We start from the raw sequence: 18,691 nt of genomic DNA on the forward strand, positions 1-18,691 counted from the left end.
TGTATACAAAACACGATTGTTTATATTTGGATTAAGACGTATCGGTGTTATTTATTTAAATAGCCTTAATTGCCATAATTATACCATTACATACACTACAAGATGCTTATGTAAACCACAACTGGTAAACTCGAAAACAGGCGACGAGCAGAAGATAGACACATCTATGGTTACATCGTTTTTATTTATTTTAGTCAAACTTTTGTGAATTAACGGTGTTGGAAACGAAACAGAGTGGTTGACTGAAATCTGAATAAAACTATTACCAAATGATGATACATTGGTGTGATTAGATTTGATGATTTTACTGTTTTATCTATTTTTAATGTTTTAATTATTATTTTTGTATTATTGACCACGATTTTACCACGAAATTATTCTTGTAGGGTTGCATAGGCGGGGCAAGGACAAAAAAGTTATTTATATAAAATGTTTTTAAACCATTTACCTATACCTGATAGTACGGCTAATATAAAACGTTTACTTATAATATTTGTATAGGTAATTCCTCAAGTATCTGTTCAAAACAATATTGCTAAAGTAAAAAATAAAAAAAAGCCTTAAGCCCGACATGGTTTTTTATTGTTTAATATCACAATTGATCGAATGTGAAACATACTTAGGTCAAATTACATTTCAACGGACCTTGACCCTATACCTAGTAATAGTCAGTGTTATTGGTTTTATCAAATCTCTAAGCGCGTAGGCGCCTAAACAATCCATATTGAAGCGTTATGCTGAAAGAAAAAAATGCTCCGGCATCGGTGTTAATGATGGAACCTGAGACCGTGCAATTGTCAATAACGAAGGAGCTATTCTACGTTGGATTGAAATTGTATTTTTATGCTAAGCAGTTAGACGAAATTATTCGGTCTCGTTTTGGCGTGGGATTTATTCACGCCATAGAAGATTATCCGTTCAAAAATGTATATTGAGCTATACATGCATAATAATACATAATATGACGGGACCTACCTGAAGTATTCGGATTTTCCATTCAACTCGGGATTTAGTACACGCAGCATATTATATTTGGATATGGACAAATATATATTTTGTAAAAACTGTTTGATGACGAATCATTTGAAGTATTGCAAGTCGAACGTGTCATTTGTTGTAGTGTGTTGTACATGTAATGGTTGCAGTTAAAATATATCATCAACCAGGGGAGAACAAAATCAGAGCGCCAAACTATCGTGGTAAAGTCTCAGTATAGTAAAAAGACATGCTAGACTAGAAAATAAACCTTTAGAAGACGATTTTGAGCTAAGAAAAACATCCCCTTATACTTAACAATTTAAGAGCACCAAAGTTGTGACTATCCGTAATTTTAGGCATGTTACAGTACAAGTTGTTTTGATTTCATAGTTTTTTTATTAATAGTTAGTTTGCTCGTTTTAAGAATAACATTATGTTGTACTCATGTTCATACTTGTTTCCACGTTACCTAAATAATGTGAATTATTTCATTTATCTGCACTAATCGCTTATTTGGGCGTTATTTTAATAAACAATAATAACTGAATGCTTACCCCGAAAGCTAGGTAGGTATTCTTATAGTTGTAAGATTGACTTTACTTAGTCAATGTACTTCGTCAAAACCTAAGTAATAATAATATTAATACTATGTTTCTGTTTTGTCGTGAGCGTTACTAATACATTGTTACTAATTATTATACGTCTTGTGTTGAAGTACTTTTTACGGACAATTATTGTCTATATTCATTGTATTATTTATGTGCAAAAAAAAAAATACTTGCAAACATATATTGTACCCTTGCACGACGCGCGTAGAGAGCGGTTGTTGGTCATGAGTCACGAGTTAATTACTACTGCGAATAGGTTTTTCATCTAATAAACGATTTCGAGTTGTGCTCACGAAAGAGTCGTCATCGAATGGCTCTTTGAATGTTCTGTTAAACGTTCAAAGAGCCCGACTCCGTAGGGATAATATACATTTTGATTGTACCGCGATTGCGCCGTGTAGTCAACAAAATATGTCCCAGCCAAGTGCGGTGTATAAGCGGGTAAAAATAAAAATAAAAAATTCTCAGACGCAGTATTAAATTCGCAAACACATAGTATGTACATCGGTGTAAACGTGCAGCACACCGAACACGGTTCTTTGGAGAAGTATATTACATATATAGCTGCTGAATTTACTCACGGACGTGTTACCTTGTCTTTAGTCTAAGAGAAGTCTAGTATAAGAGAAGGGCTTGTTGTGTGTTTAGTCGCTATACATACATGTCGGGCTAACTAAAAACAATCAAGCCATTCAAAGACCTATCATATTCATATAATTTCAAGAGACCGCATTAGAGAGACAACTGTTTGCAATTCATTCTGAACACAACCGACGAGAAGACGCTGCCACGTTTTTGTTTACATCGCAACTGACTGTTCCTACTTCCTTCTGTGATTTAATCTGATCTAACATTTGATCAATTAATGTCGGGTCAAATCAAGAGTTAAACATGTTTGCGTAGGCAAATAATATTGTACGCAAGCACATAATATGAATTTTTGTCGTAGAAAGTGAAAATTTCCCAGACTCCGTTATCGTCTCAAACTCAACACTGCTTCTTAGCTGTGGGTACGGTCGGCGATTATTATTGATTGAGTAATACAACACTGTGCGAGGAGGTACTTAAAAAATTATTATAATAATAATATCGTGATCAGACGTCGGAGGTCCGCCGGATTAAGACATCAACTTAGGCGGCGACGGATACGGTCGTGACGTATGCCACATTTAAAGGATGGCCGGTGAAAAAATATGTATTTTTTTTTAAAAAGGAATCTGGTAATCTCCGTGTGCGCATCAAATTAGATATAATATTATATTATATTAAATTAAATGGTAGGTTATAGTAAACAATTAGTACGTTGGCGCCTAAGGGGCAAACGCGGCGGCGGCGGATACGCCCAAAATTTATATGGGAACTTGGGGTCGATTAGGGGTCAGGTTAGGTTGATAAAAAAAGAAAAAAAAACCAAAATTAGGCAACCCGACCAAGTACGCTCGGGGCTGCTCTCGGGATTCGTCCGGTAATATTCACGAATAATATAATACATAATATTATTATTATCATCATATTATACCATATTGTATTGTGTACCTCTTTCTCAATGAAACGCGCGGACGACCGAATAATTAATATAATATAAGACACGTCGAACTTGCGGGTATCATCGTTTCTTGCCGGAGTCTTAGATAATATTTTAATGTCCGTACGGGCTCGATAAAGATCATCCCATGTAAAATGACCACATATGAAGTCTCTCTCTCCACCGCCAAGTCCCGCGAGACGAAACGGATCGGTAATAGGTTTTATTATTATTATTTTAACAATAGTCCCGCCCTAACGGCGTTGTTTTGTGTTCCTATCCGATGACGGCGCCGCCGCCGTGGTTTATTAATTTTTTTTACTCGGCATTCGGATGTGTCATACATATTATGGATACCCAATGCCGATAAAAAACAATATCCGATTAGTGTGTGCATTTAATAAAAGTGATTCATCCCAAGTGCCGTTTCCCCATCGGCATTATTGCTATCCATATAGATAACAAAAGCCATTATATAAACCCACGAATGGGTGTAAACACTTTAACAATTTGTTCACGTTGACCAACAAAAAGAAATAGAGATAGAAAGTTGATTCTAAGCTCATTAGAAAGAGAATGCTAAAAAGATACCTATTATAAATTAAAACAGTTAAAATTAAATTATTTAAGTTTTTTTTAAACGGATTTAGGGTCTTATTAAAATTACATAAGCATGTAAAAGAGCAGTGAACAGTTTCAGAACTTTAGGTGATATTATTTTATTCACTATTCGTTAAATTCTAATACTTTTCGAACTAATTTTTTAATGATAAAAGACATATTTCTAAATAAGTCTACATGACGACCCCGGCTTGGCCGGTGTTTTATAATATTTGTATTGAGATCAAGAGATCATACTAAGTTATTTTTAATTTAAAAAGTTCAATAAATATACATACGTTCCCGTTCGAGTTTGAACATTTGATAGAGCTCTGGAAAAAAATAAAAAGTGCAAAAAGTGAATATTTCCTAATATCGTAAAATATGATTGTAAATTATCTCCTAAAAGAAAAACAACAAAGTTGTAATTATTTTTTTGAGAAAATGAGTGTCTTATCCTTAATTACAATCACCCTGTTAATTTTATGCTACAGTGTTTTTAGGTACACTTTTTCAACAAACAAAACACCTACTCATTGAGATTTTTGTGTACATCGCTCTTTCACCACCGGCGCCTCTAAGTCGGATGACACGCGCATTCGGTTAATTAAGCGGTAATTATAATAATATATTATTATTATTTATTATTATTATTATTACGGTCGATAGGGCCGGAATGCCATTCCCACGATAAAATTAAGTCGACCAGTACAGGCGAATTGGCAATCTCACGAAAGGTGTGGAGCCTCCTCATTATAAAGACAAAATACACCATGAACCCGAGAAAATATATGCGACGGAATGTTTCAATTATAATTATCATATTGGTATACATTATATTGTGTGATTTGTGGTGTAGACTCTCACATATTATGTCCACGAGGCTATAGTTGTATAGTATATCTATATAGGTATTGTTCGACGATTTAATAATATTATTTTATACCAAAGACGATACTGTTTTCGTTTTTTTTATTTATTAGGTGTTTGTTTTACAGCCGAACGGGCAAATCGCGTACACACCATAGTGTAAGTAATGGCTCAACTGCGCCCCTAGGCCGGACGTGTGACTGCTGCGCAGTGCGTTGGTAACATAAAATATGTAAGTACACTTGTAATTATCCGGTTTTGTTTATTATTTTTATTGATACCCTCTTCAATAATAATTATGATTTCCAAAACAAACAATAAACGCGCGTGCTCGGGGGAACCATCTAAGTAGGTACAAATAAAAAAAAACATACACTACGGTTCCGTGTATAGTGTTTTTCGACCAATTATTCTCAATCGTAAATCTTGTACGCCAAGACTCATCGATTTGTCCGACCGTTTGCATATTATTATAATATATGATATGCCTGCACTCGCTTTTTCCGGTTCGACGGGCCAACGTTGCCCACGCTTCGATATGTCGTTATTAAAAAAAAAAATACATATTGGAAAGCCGAATTAACCACCCCGCAAGTACAGAAACAATAATTATATTGTTCACGGTAAACACAATGCTAAATGTGCTGTGTTGAACGGGTTTTAGGGGGAACGGAAAGAGCTATTTATTAAGGAGCAAAGGATAGGCAATATTTGGCAAACATCGATTTAGTAGCCTTTTTTAATACGCCCACTAATTTTAAGGTGAACACTTTTTAAGTTTTTCTAGTTATAATACTTTTAAAGTTATTTTTCTGCAAGTTATGCGGCAAAAGTTTCATAAAAAATGAATTTCGAAGAAATCATTTTCTCCAATGTTTGTTGGACGGATTTCAATTTTTCTTTCTTCTTTTTTATGTGAAGCTTACTACTTTTTCTATGCGGGCTAAAATACAGATTTTTGATTTAGCAATTAAAAAATTAGATTTATTAGAAAGAACTATAAAAAAATAAGCAATAAAATATGTACAATTTTGTATTCGACGGTCACTGCTATGGTACATTTTTTTGGAGGAAACAAGTGATTTATTGAAGTACAAATGAAATTTAAATTTGACGCTTTGACCAATAAAAATACTCGTACTATATATACGGTCCAAATATTAATATGTTCGTCTAAATAGTTGCCTTATTTTCATATACAAAAAAAACGATTTAATCATTTAAACAAACCTATTATTTTGATGGTAGAAAAAAGTCAAATTTTGGTTGAAACAAAAGAATGTAAATTTTGGCCGTAACGCGTTCGTGACCTCTACAATATATATTGATTATTTCATGATTTTATACACAAATATTGTTTTGCGCCAGCAATGCTTGCATAAACGCGCAGTCTATAAATTTGCATTATACTCTTACACGAACTTAAATTAATTAGTTATGGACCCAAGTAGGTAACGCGTTGAATATTCAAATCGATTTTCTTTCATTCGCGGTATGCATACCTAATGGGGGTACACGCACACTATTATACTTACTGTCCGTTTTTATTTACAATCAACACATTTCACGGTTAATATCGGAACAAATACCATCCATGGGAATTAGCATAATTAAAATGAAAGATATGTCGTTGTTGTCGACGTTGACAATCATCCAGCATTTTTTTCGATAAATATTATTGCTAGTCCATACGAACTGTGCGATTATTTTGCAAGTATTTATCGTTTTAACGTATGATTTTAGCTATAGAAATCGTTTATTTATTAATAATGTAATATGGTGTTAGTGGTAGGATGTAATTGATGTGCGTTTTCGAGGGAAATGGGAACGGTATTGGATTGATTGTGTCGTTTTACTTAAACGCGTTGTTAAACGTCTGTAAAAAGTTGTATAATTAATATCATACAATCTTAGATGGGCAATTAGTTGAACACGAGGTACTTAGGAGGGTGTCTGTGACGGTCGTTTAAGTATCCACCGACATAGACTAGTGTTTTTTTTTAAGCTATATTATATAGTACAGAGTGGTTCACTAACGATGAGCCAGTCGATAATATCTTAAAAGATTTTAGACGTTTTTAAATTATTATTCTTTTTTCATACTTTCACACCTATAGCAATTAGTCCAAATTTGATATATTTTTCAATTAGGTATATTAGCGCGTTCTTATTGTGTTAAACCCCTATGAACAATTGCTGAAAATGTTGACCGGTCGATAGCCAATTTCGAATAATTACTTTTAAAGTTATTCAAGTTTAAAATTTAGAACGGAAGGTGTAGTGCGGTAGAGATAGATAAAAATAACACCACACTACATCATTCTTGTCTCCTGACGGCTTAAATTTTAATCTTTAATAACCTTAAATGTAAGTACAACCAAAAATGGTTATCGACCAGTCAAAATCGGTAGCTAATCATTGTGAATTTAAAAAGCTAATAAAATATATACGTTCTCATTTAAAAAGCTTAAGTTCATAACATTTGAAAATATATAAAAAAGTTATATTTTTGAAAAATAAACTAAAATTGGTCGAACTAACATAAAAATATAAAATATGATGATGATTTTTAAAAGTCTAATATCTTATTGACTGATTCGTAGTTAATGGATAGTCACCCTGTACCTATGTATAATTATATTATTATATTTTTATTGTATTTGTACAGTTTTGTCATGAACGTTTACGTCAGTTTATTACATACAATAACATTAAATTGGTGATTTTTTTCTCAATCCGTTTTTGGTGCGTTTAAATTATTATATTATGTACTTAACATGTACATGTACATCCTCGGTACGAGCTCGTGTATTTTATTTTTTTTATCGTTTGTCGGTGACGACGTGCAACGTAAAAAAAGAATCGAGAAAAATAAATTGTTTTTGTTTTTTACCCAAACACGAAACGTCTTCGCTTGAACCAGATAACGCTATTAGGGCGCTCTATACACGCGCCCCGGCTAATTAGTCAAGACGGTGTTTGGTCGTGTTTTCCATTGGCGACATTCACACGACCGACGACCGGTTTTCGGTCACCTCAGTTAATCAAACGTCTTAGGTAGGTATAGGTACCCGGTAAAGCACACAACTGCTGCGGCGGAAGGAACATATAGCACAAAGCTGGGGCGAGAGGGGCACCTTCGACATGCTGTTATTATTATTATACTTACTTATTTGTACACACATACACAAGGACAAATAAGATTTGTAATTTTTTTACTCTCGCACTCACGCCGACCGATATGGATCACTCGAGTCGCCATTTAGAAGGAGCAGGCGTGACAACATTTATTGCATAAAATAAAGCGGTTTTTTTTCTCTCTACCATTTTCTCTACTTTTTTTCATGTCGTGTGACACAAGAGAATCAATCACAGACTACGTTCCCGGTTTTTTTTTGTCAACCGACTTGTTGACGCATCTAAAATAATATGTATTATATTTTGTTAAGAGAAAACGCACGACTTTGATTTTTTAAACCCCAACGAATCGCTATTTACATACAATCCCCTCCCAACAAAGTCAGCCAATCTAAGTAGTGGTATCTACATTGCGGCCAAGTATTAGGCAATACAAATAAAAGAGCAGTGTTGCTCATAAAAGTAGGAGTGAAGTGAGGTTATGAACTAAAGAAATAGCAGACTTGTCTGCTTTTTAAAAAGTCAGACTTTTTTGGGAGGAGTTAGGTTTAAAAGTGTCCCAGTAATAAATGAATGAACAGTCGTTTTAATCAAATATTACTATTTGAAAAAAAGTAGTTAAAAAAAACAAATTGGTTTTAAACTTATGAACAAAATAAGGGACTACCACTTCTGAAATTATCTAGGAGTGGCAACTGTTTGTCTGAGCCCCTCCCCCCCCCCACGATTGCTTGCATTATACAGGTTAACTATAATTTGTCATTATTATTCTGCATGACTTGTAGTCTTGAAATATATTCAAAATCAATAAAAATTCTAATTACTGCCTCTGAATGTTGTTTCAACAACCTCAAAGAAATCTTTACTCGGCGTGACTTAAATACACAGTGTGTAAAATATGTGAATATCTATTAAATTATTATCATTTTAATGTACCTTCATCATTCATAGACAAATAAAACTCCTAAAAATATTTTTGAACACAGCCAAAAGCGAATAATTTAAATTTTTTCGAATACAATTGCTATAAATCACAAGTTCTTAGAAGAAACTGTGTGAAGTTATGACTTTTTTTATTTACATTAATTAATAATTTATTTCATGTTGTTGAAGGATTACAGGCTTAAAAGTCTAGTTGAAAACCAGGCGGAAGTAATTTAATCGAAGAGAGACAAATGCAAACACTAAATATTACATTTTATAGTTTAAAATAGCGACTTGATGTGTACATATTCTCGTGGGAATATTATAATGACATCATTTATCTCCACTTTACCCGGTAGCAAGTCCCCAAAGATATAGACCCTGGTAAAACTACACCATAATTCATAACCATTATCACCACCACTATAGCGTTAGATTTTACTATACGGTTCTATGCGGTCACAAGAGCGGTTTATTGCCAATATGTGTGCTACGCATTGTACCTACCCTACCTATGTTTCCAATTACATAGAAGTTATTGGAAAATGTGTTTAATTTTATCGCCATAGAAAAAACCACCGAAGATAATAATATTATATATTTTATTATAATTTGTGCAATGCAAAACGCACGGCTCCGGAATCATCGTCTGTCGACCTTGTTTTATTGTTGATAAATTCCATATTTTAATAGCGCGGGCGAGGCAATCGTATTGTTTCGTGTCCGGTTATCACCACAGGTGACCGTCTGCATACCCCTCAGTGCCCCTCCCTTAAATTATATATATATTTATAAAAAACAAAACCGAACCGTACAGTGGGTGGATAAGTTCACACTGCTGTCGAATATGCGCAAATAGTTCATAGTTTTGAGGAAAATCATTTTAATTATCGATAAATTTACTTGATTTCATATTATGTTATTATTAAAAATATAACATTTAAATAGACTTTTATTATGTGTTTTAATTAAAAATCACATATGTTTTTTGTCGAGTTTCCAAAGTTACATGGACAACATTCCTGCGGATAATGAAACAACATGTAAAATTGAAATTATTTGCTGTAAAATGAAATCGTTTTGACACAGATATTACAAATTGACGTGCATACAGAATATGACAAAATTGTACGCGTATACTTAGGTCATACCGTAACGAATAGTAAGTATACCTAATAATAATACATAATAATATATAGTATGTCATTAATTACTAGTTGTTAACTTAAACCGTACTCTTAGATTGATAAGAATAATTGAAATCCTTCGCACTTTGCTGATATTATAAAATGAAATCAACCGGAAACGCAACTAATGGTAAACGTGTCGAATGGGAATCCAAGTGCTTCGGCGGCCGTAAGTTCTATAGACCATTAAGAACGAAAAATGGATTGTCCATGAAGAGTAGCGATTCACAAAAGCCGGTCGCTCGGAAAAAAGATCTTTGGAAAAAGCTTCGAGCCTTTGACAAATCGTCCATAAGAACCGACAACGGCCTAGAAACCGGCGAAGGACAAACGGTTCGGGGCTTGCCGAGTAGTGGCCGTGGAAAAGAAACCGGCCGTAGGACGGCGGCGAGTAAGAATAAAAACCTAAATCACAAAGCCGCAAATAACAGGATGGAAAAAACGTCGTCGCCCGTGTTGTACAAACGTCGATTTTCCAAGTACACGAACAAACTTCGCGCAAAGCTCAGCAGGAAGTTTAAATCGTCGTACAAGCTCTCGGGCAAGTACGACGAGCCGTCGACCAAGTACAAATCGTACGTGACGGACAAAGACAAGAACAAGGCGGTGCCGTTCAAGTATTCCATGTGCAGCGTTCATGGCCGTCGGAAGTCGTCGAAAAAACACAAAAACAACTCGGTGGTCAATAAAAACGAGGAGAAATGTCCGGATTTGCCGGCGCCCGGAACTTACAATCACCGGTTCGTGTACGACGAAGCGTCGCGGTTGCGCCAACAAGGAAACGACGTGGGCGTCATGTACAAAGTCAAGACCAAACGCGAATCGACGTATCTCATAAACGGCGAGTTCAACCGGAAGCAACGACAATCGTCGGAGGAGGAAAACGGAAGACAGCTCCGGAAAACGCGCGGTGCCGGAGGAGGAAAAACCCGAGGCGGGAAAACCAAGAAATGGCGCGGCAAAGTAAAGCCGCCGGAAGACAGACTGTTGGCCGAGGAAGACAGACTGCTGGCCGAGGAACTGGAAAGGCGGCGGCAGATGGACGAGGAACTGGCGAAGAGGACGGAAAAAATGAACGAAATCGAAAGACAGAAGGAGGTAAAAGAGAGGAGGCAGAAAATGGAAACGATGGAAAGAAAAGCGCGGCAACGGGAGGCGGCCAAACAGCTCAGGACGGACGCGCTGAACAAACTGCAAGAAGCCAGGGACTTGAAACAGGCAAAAAGGCGCGAACGCGAGCTGTCGTCGTCGGAAGAAAAGAACAAGCAGGGCAATAAGGAAACGGAAACGTCAACACGGCGACAAGACGAAAACGGGCTAAGGGAAATTCAGAGACTGCAGCAATTGAGACAACGGCAACTCGAAGCGCTGAAACAAAACGTAATCGACGACATTAGCAAATGCGACAACGTAACCGGAAATAACGGAGAAGCTACACGGTTAAGATATTGCGGTTGTGCCGAGGTAGGTTTTCCATGCCGGGTTAATAATTATTATTGCACTGCTGTTGTACTACTTAACTCGATAAGCACCAACCAAAGCAGTCCGGAAACGTTTGCTTAGACTAACATTGACAATGACATAATTTAGGTGCCGCTCGTACAGGATCAAACCGTACTTGAACGTTGGGTGCTGCGAAACGACGGCAACCTCAGTGCTATTTCGTGGCTGCGACTTGTTACCAGGCGTACCAACTGTTTGGAAAGACAAGTAAACAAGGAACTCAGGGATAGGTGGCTGCGCATGGCCATCGATGTGGTTGTCGATTGTATGGTGCAGAAAAAACGGACAGCTTGTTGTAGTAGGCATGACATGCCCGATAAAAACCTCATGGGAAAATGCGCTTTTAGGGTATGAGAATATTTTAGTGTTCAGTAGTCACAATCAAAAGTTGTTTGTTATTTATTTATCCAATACCTATGGAATAAGAAGATTTCCCCGATTTCGGGACAATTTGCATTAATTTGCAACTAGAAAAGCTCTCTTATTCATCTTCTCTCGTGAATGAATAATATACAACATTATAAGTAGTGGAAAGGGCTTTATGGTTATTTATGGTTATTGTTTTTAGGAATCACCAGTATGTAAACCTAGACAACCGTATAATTGTCAGCATCGTACGTCTTTAAAGATGAGCAGATGTCAATGTAAATGTATTGAAATTCCGGGCTCTGTGTATTATAAACCGATGAAATCGAAAGAAGGTAATTACTATCAAGTGATGAACATGGAATTCACTGCAACCCGGCTTTCAAAAGACTCGACAATACGGATCGACAAGAAAAGCTTTTGCCTAATAAGAAGCAAACGTAAATACCGTTTGGGTATTCCAAATTTGTACAAGTATTTAATTAAACGCATTACTCACATCTTTGGATGAAAATTGAAATTTTCTAACAAAATTATTGTTTGTAAATATATTAACCGCGGTAGATGCATTTAATTTGATGTACACCTGTTTTATGTAAACTTGATGGCAAACTTGACAGTGTAAATATAATATAACTGTAAAGTTTTCTGATTTAAATTTTACACGCCGGTTACTGTACGTGGTCTGCAGTTGTTTCGCTATTAACGCACAATATTAAATTGTTAGCGAAAATAAGAAAATTCCATTTGCGTCGATGCAAGAAGTGTGTGACAATTCCTAATTGGTCATTGTGTGTTCAGCCGTGTGGTTGTGCTTTTCAAATCACGTCTTATAATTAGTAGTGTAAGACAGCCGGTTCGATCTGATAAAGGTTTTGCAAGTGTGTGCACAACAAGCCGACAGTGCACCTAATAATGACCGGTCGTTTGTAGAAAATGTGCCGGATCGAAGAACTCTGCACAATTGGACGTTATATCAGATTGTTCAGGTACCACTACAGACGTTTTAACACATTTGTATGAAATCTATACCTAACCGGCGACGGGACAATGATACCAGAAACGTTTCTTTGGACTTATCTCCCTTGTCTTCATCGCTGACGTTACTATTACGCGCAATTTCATACGATTTATTTGACTCCATTACAATAATTATAATATAATACACTATTGTTTGGAAAGAAATCGTTATTTAATATTTAGTATATTATTATGATATGTTATCAATGAAATCTCTTTGAGTTGTGTATTATTAAATGCGAGTACATAATATAATATATTTTGTTCTTCAAAACAAATAAACAATAATTTAAAATGTTTGCAATTTATAAAAAAAAAAACAACTTAAATAATCTCGATTCCATAAAAACTTATAACATTTATTGGACCATACACTAAGCGAAATAAACCGTGTAAATGTCACGGTGAAAAATGTTTCAAGACAGGAGAGAGAGAAAATAAAAATTTAGGTAGTCTAAGTTGATCAGTGAATCGTCGGGGTATCACTTGCACACAACTGCACCTAGATCGAAGCAGACGTTTTCACGCGATGAAGAAATAAACCGAGGTTCAGTTTTATAAGACATAATATAAAAGAAAAATTATTTTACATTTTCCTTGTGCTCAATCGCTCATGTTTTCTTAGGCAGTACTATCAAATTTGTATTTTAGTTTATTATGATTTTGTTAATACTTAATACCCTATGTACTAAATTGTTGATCTGTAAACCAAGTCACGGAGTTAGCAGTGTATGTATGTCATCATTTACAAATACCGTTCAGATGCTTATAAGTATGTTGTGAGTACTGCATTGGCGAAGATCGGGGGGGGGGGGGCTTGGGAACTCAGAGTTAGGTTGTCATACATTTATTTTTTAGCGATGTATTTTTTGAAATAAAAATAAACGTAGCACTATATTTAGGTTTTAAGGTTTCTTAAAATCTGACCACTGCCAGTGAAGTATTGCATCAGTTGTGTTTCTCGTGTTAGGATTTTTGTTGTATTTTTTTTTTCTTTCAAACACTCCAAGACGAATCGAACCTTTATCAACACTTATGACGAAACTAGCCTTGTCTTCGAGGGTGTTAAAGAAAAAGTAAATATTGTTTTATTGCGTCGGCGAATATAATGGGTTGCGACCATAATTCACAGGGTCGGTTGTCGACACATTTGCCCGAACAGAGTAATTAATTTCAAAAACGGCCACTAGACTGGTGGCGGACGTCTTAGACCTAACCGGGGTAGTGCTAAAAGATGTAATCATACACGTTAATACGCAATCCGCTGTCAATGTGATAAATGTGTACGGACTTAACACCACCGCACGGCCGTCTGATAATAATAATAATAATAACGTAGTAGGCTTTTTTATTTTATTCGCACAGAGAGATTATGTGTAGGCATATAGATATATAATATAATATACTCGAGAGGAAGACATAAAACGCCTATAGAATATTACTGTGACTTTTTTTTTCATTTCCAATATTTTTATTTAATATTATTTTATTTTTATTACGCTTCAATGAATACGAGTCCCGGGGTGAAATATGTCTCGTGTTGTGTTCGCACTTACGCCGTGTATACATATTATATACATAAATATATGTGTGTGTGTAAAGGTATATAGTTTAACAAATGTTTACGGGTTCAGTGACGGGAACAGATAAGGCACGCTTAAAAATCCTACGCCGCGTCGCGTCCATACATCATCCGTGTACCGTGATATTATATTTTACATGGGTAAAAAAAAAACAAAAATAGACAAGCCTCCAACGCAACGGAGTAACACTAAAAATTTAAAAAAAAAGTGGAATCAGGGCACAGGTTACAGGCTTACAGAAATTATCATAACTGAAAGTGATAAAATCACTTTTAAATAAACCTTTCGATGTGAATCTGTTTTACTGGATTTTGAAGGGGAAGGGGTGACCTTTTTTTTAAATTTTGGCCCATTAAAGTACCTTAACAGGTACGATTTCTGGTCTATAGAGTAGGTCAATTCAAGTCGGCTATTGTTTCCCACTAGTGTTTTGGACGGTTCACTTTGGGTTACTCAACATATTGAGGGTTTTCGTTCGTTTACTTTTGGAAAAATATAGCGTCGTCCACGTTATGAGTGGAAAACATAATCTGTACCGACTTGAGAATGTCGAGAGCTAATTCGTGCTTCGTATTAAAAATGTTAAATAATCGTCCAGAAAGATATTCAGACAACAAAAGGTGGACGTGTAGCTGTTATACATTTTCATTCAGGTCCCAAACTTCCAGTTATAACAATAATAATATATTATGATGTGTTTAATCAATTCAATAGGTAGCTCCGGCGGAAACGTCATGGAATTAATGTCACGATACAATATAACAATATAAATATGATATTATTATACTTAACGGATAATAAGAAATAATAATATAGTGACACGTCAAGTCGCGTTTTCACGAGATCGAAAAATAATATATTATAATTTTTTATTATTAAGTATGCCTATTTTTTCCATGTTTGTCGAGGATCTAGTTGTTAAAACGTAAACGTTAAAAATAAGATGAATGAAGTGTTGGAAAAAAATCAACTGAGAAGAAGAAGAAGGAAAATATGTCTTGTCACAGTCGGTGCGATGACGCGTGAAATGTGTTTATTTTTCACCTGGACCGCGGGCGCGCGCGTACATCACGATGATCTCTCTCTCTCTCTCTCTCTGTTATTACTATATACTTACAACAATAATAATAATCCATAGGTATTATACTTGCCTGTACCGGTGCTAGTGAATAGAAAATATATATTTAAATGGTAATAGAAATAGAAATAAAGTAGGTATGTCTCGGAATCGTCGACGGGGCTATTGAAATTTCGGAGCACGACGATTTGTTTTGACTCATTGGGCTTCGTCTCTTTGTGGAACAAGAAAAATAGTAATAATAACAACATCATACTAATAGCTGACTGAAAAAAAAGGGTTCAGGCCAGGAATGTGTCCTTCTGTTTGTTTAAATAACGCGTGCTCTGGCTCTGGCTGCATGCGACGACTTCTTTTAAAATGTTAATTTTCTGTACACACACACATTTGGTCTCTCACTTGCATCTCCCACCCACACCGAGTACTAATACATTGCACACGAGTCGTTCAGTTTTTTGTTCAGTTCGTTCCTTTTGATTGTATTTTGTTATGCAACAGTTCATATTCGTTTACCGGAAGATCTTATTTGTCCATATATATGTAGCACAAATGCACAATAAGGACACAAATTTCTTTGGTCCAGAAACAAAAATAGGAAATTAAATAAAAAAACTTACCAATTCCCTAATTAGCTGTTCCCCACAGTTGGTTTTTAGAGGTTTGGTAGAGGTAGATGCATGGATTGAGCAAACAAAATTGACAGATATAAATACCTGAAATAGAGTTATATCTATAACTGAGGTGAGAATATAATTGGCTTGTCGCGATTCTTTTATTTGGGATATGAAATTGTAGACGTCATGTATTAATTTCCTATAAACAATGTGCATTTAAAAAGGCTTTACTGTTTTACAGCAAGAACTCTTGTTTTTATCCAGTGGGAAACCTAACCATCCGAGTGTGATTACAGATTTGTAATCGATAATAATCAAGTAAATCAGTCCAGGAGTTGATTAGATAGGCATATAAAAAAAAACACTTAACACTATAAAATAAAATATAGTAAACGCCATCTGAAATGTTTAAAATAAATGGATTTCGGAAGTGTTGTTTACCAATAACAAAATGTAGTCATTATGTATACAGGAAAATCAGCAAATTAATTTGTTTACTACAAAAATTGATAAATTTATTGCCAAGTTAATATAAAAATCATACTCCTAACGCCTTATTGTCTATGTTTTTTTCCAATGGCGTCGAATAAAAATCACGTTATTAACTTTCACAATTATTATTCGATTAAATTTAATATATTTTTACTAATAATATTGTTAAATAAATTGGACAATGACTCACGGTAGACCACCCAATGTTGTTTTATAGTTGTATTCTAATTGTGAATGCATACAACAAATTGTGTTAAGCAATTTACGATTGAATTACAGAATCATGTCTTCGGTACAAAGCTAACAACTGGAGCATTTTTCAAACGATACATTTTTTTTTCGTTAGGAATTCTTAAAAACCGTTTCTCGACACCTGATGTTAAAAGCTTCTCGGAGTATTTAAAGAATGTAAAGTGCTAACTGTTTTAGTACCTACATATTATTATAGTGGCATTGGCGCACGTATGAATTTACATCGAAATTTTAACGATTCATTTTCTACAAAGAAAGTACATAGTTAATTTGCGCACCTATATATAATTGGTCTCGAATACCGCGTAGTATGTAATAGCTGCCGTAAGTCCGACTGCTCTTATTATACTTCACGCATAGCATAAGATCTGCAGTTTTTTTTATAAACACAGCGGTAGTATACAAACCTCCGTAAATCGCAACTATGCTGATTTTATCTAACATAAATTTTAGGATTTAACAGCTGGAAGGTAGTCTGAAGTCTTTAACAATGACGTTGAGTGCCTTTGCCAAATTCGCAACTATAGAATAAATGTATTAACCGAAATCCTCTTGTATATTTGATTTTGGGTCAACGCAACCCCAAGACTGCAAACACCAAAACCAATTTTCAGCATAGCTACATCGTTGTCCTTTTCCAAACAGAGAAGATCTACGAAGGCGGCAAAAATTCCCAACCAACGATCCTTGTAACGATTCACCTCTATGATATTCTTTAGGTGATACTCGAATGTGATTTTATCCAAGTAAGTCAGTTGAGTGTGCTCGGGGCATAAGTAAACTATAATATGTACTATTTCGCTTTTACCTTAAACTATCAAAACACAAAGGTAATAGAACGTCCCAGTAGACAAAAAACGTATAGTACAGGATAGCACTGTTTCATTATTAAAAGTTACTCTCATTATTACAGCAATAGTTTTCTATGAAACGAATTTTTACCAAAAAAACGGATATTAAAAAAAAAACTATTCTTGTTTACTTCGAAAAAAAAATAACTGTTTGATATTCAAGTCCGTGAATTATTATACTGTTTTTAACGGTGCGGTCGAATACATAGACAAATATCAATTGAAACAAAATGAAAAACACCTAAGCAATTAATTTGTTTTGGTACAATAATAATTTCGATTGGGATTTCGTACGACAATAACAACTAGGATCTTGTATTTGTGTACGTGTTAGCCATTGCTTTATTTGGCGTATATTTACTACTGAAGATTACCAATCATCATGCCGTGCGCCAATAACTGGCAGATAAAACGTTTGGCGGCGATCGCCTTGTTCTGTGGAGCTCTAGTGACGTTTGTGATGGCTGGCGTGGATCAGTAAGTAATAAGTACATATATCAATTAGGCTTTTAAAAAAAAACAAATTTTGGTTAGGAATTTTTTCTTTAAAGAACGAACTATTTTAGTGTACTTTTTTATTTTGTTTCAAATCTAGGAAACTGTAAGCAAATGTGTTTTGTTCATATTAGTGATTTATATCAATTTGTGGTCATATTGCTACAAAATGTGTCTTAAAGCTAATACTTTCACGTGTAATAATACACGGACTTTAATATCAAACAGTTATTTTGTTTTCGAGGTAAACAAGAAAAGTTTGTTTTCAATAACAATAGGCCATTTGAGTACAGGGTTATACAAATGCACAAAATGCCTTTTTATTTTAATAAAATATCTGTTTTTGGTAAAAATTTGTTTCATAGAAAACTATTGCTGTATTAATGAGAGTAATTTTTAATATTTAATTAGTGATATCCTATACTATGTAACTTAAATTTAGTTGTTATTCCCTCTATTATTTACCCTCTAAAGTATTATCTAGATACATTTTTTATTTATAGAGTTGCTACTCGAATGAGTTGGTCCAGTGAAAAAAAAGTGCAGTGTACACAGACACGAAAAACGCACACATCATAGTAAAACTAATAGCCTCTAAGCTATGCAT

The sequence above is a fragment of the Adelges cooleyi genome, unplaced genomic scaffold (genome assembly GCF_023614345.1).
Source record: "Adelges cooleyi isolate 19-005CV unplaced genomic scaffold, UGA_ACOO_1.1 ACOO_flye_CR_arks_rails_tigmint_CR_PRNA_9, whole genome shotgun sequence".
In the NCBI taxonomy this organism is placed as follows: domain Eukaryota; kingdom Metazoa; phylum Arthropoda; class Insecta; order Hemiptera; family Adelgidae; genus Adelges; species Adelges cooleyi.